Genomic DNA, 2,019 nt, shown 5'->3' with positions numbered 1-2,019 from the left:
TGCTACTGTCCTACAAACCTCTGCATTTGGAGGCCCAACAACGTCTACAAGAAGAAGGTTGCGTAGTAGACATCACTAACCGTTAGCCATAGTAGTAGAAGTAATAGTTGGCGAGACAACTTCATGAAGATCATGATGATGGAGATCATGGTGTCATGCCGGTGACGAAGGTGATCACGCCGCGCCTCGAAGATGGAGATCAAAAGGCGCAAGATGATATTGGCCATATCATGTCACTTTATGATTTGCATGTGATGTTTATCATGTTTGCATCTTATTTTCTTAGAACGACGGTAGCATAAATAAGATGATCCCTCACAAAATTTCAAGGAAGTGTTTCCCCTAACTGTGCACCGTTGCAAAGGATCGTTGTTTCGAAGCACCACGTGATGATCGTGTGTGATAGATTCTAACGTTCGCATACAATAGGTGTAAGCCAGATTTACACATGCGAAACACTTAGGTTGACTTGACGAGCCTAGCATGTACAGACATGGCCTCAGAACACAAGAGACCAAAAGGTCAAACATGAGTCGTATAGTAGATGCGATCAACATGGAGATGTTCACCGTTGATGACTAGTCTATCTCACGTGATGATCGGACACGTGATGAATAGAGGGATGTCTATCTAAGTGGGAGTTCATTAATAATTTGATTAGATGAACTTAATTATCATGAACTTAGTCTAAAGTTGTCTTTACAATCTATCCTGTAGATCCAATGGCCCATGCCAATGTTGCCCTCAACTTCAACGCGTTCCTAGAGAAAACCAAGTTGAAAGACGATGGTAGCAACTATACGTATTGGGTTCGTAACTTGAGGATCATCCTCATAGCTGCCAAGAAAGCATATGTCCTTGAAGCACCGCTAGGTGAAGCACCCATTTTCCCAGCAACTCAAGATGTTATGAACGCATGGCAGTCGCGTAGTGATGATTACTCCCTGGTTCAATGCGGCATACTTTACAGCTTAGAATCGGGGCTCCAAAAGCGTTTTGAGCAGCACAGAGCATATGAGATGTTCCAAGAGCTAAAAATGGTTTTCCAAGCTCATGCCCGAGTCGAGAGATATGAAGTCTCTGACAAGTTCTACAGTTGTAAGATGGAGGAAAACAGTTCTGTCAGTGAGCATATACTCAAAATGTCTGGGTTGCACAACCGCTTGTCTCAGTTGGGAGTTAATCTTCCAGATGACTTGGTCATTGACATGATCCTCCAATCACTTCCACCTAGCTACAAGAGCTTTGTGATGAACTACAATATGCAAGGGATGGATAAGTCCATTCCTGAGTTATATTCAATGCTGAAATCAGCGGAGGTGGAAATCAAAAAGGAACATCAAGTGTTGATGGTGAATAAGACCACTAGTTTCAAGAAAGGCAAGGGTAAGAAGAACTTCAAGAAGGACAACAAGGGAATTGCCGCACCCGGTAAGCCACTTGCCGGGAAGAAGCCAAAGAATGGACCCAAGCCTGAGACTGAGTGCTTTTATTGCAAGGGAAATGGTCACTAGAAGCGGAACTGCCCCAAGTACTTAGCGAGTAAGAAGGCTGGCAACACCAAAGGTATATATGATATACATATTATTGATGTGTGATACGTCTCCAACGTATCTATAATTTTTCATTGCTCCATGCTATATTATCTACTGTTTTGGACATTATTGGGCTTTATTATCCACTTTTATATTATTTTTGGGACTAACCTATTAACCGAAGGCCCAACCCAGAATTGCTGTTTTTTGCCTGTTTTAGGGTTTCGAAGAAAAGGAATATCAAACGGAGTCCAAACGGAATAAAACCTTCGGGAACGTGATTTTCTCATTGAATACAACCCAGGAGACTTGGACCCTACGTCAAGACACGTAGCAGGAGGCCACGAGGTAGGGGGCGCGCCTACCCCCCCAGGCACGCCCTCCACCCTCGTGGGCCCCCTGTTGCTCCACTGGCATACTTCTTCCTCCTATATATACCCACGTACCCCCAAACGATCAGAGACGGAGCCAAAACCCTAATTCC

The sequence above is a fragment of the Triticum dicoccoides genome, chromosome 3A, assembly GCF_002162155.2.
Source record: "Triticum dicoccoides isolate Atlit2015 ecotype Zavitan chromosome 3A, WEW_v2.0, whole genome shotgun sequence".
Lineage (NCBI taxonomy): Eukaryota > Viridiplantae > Streptophyta > Magnoliopsida > Poales > Poaceae > Triticum > Triticum dicoccoides.
This window is presented reverse-complemented; position numbering follows the sequence as displayed.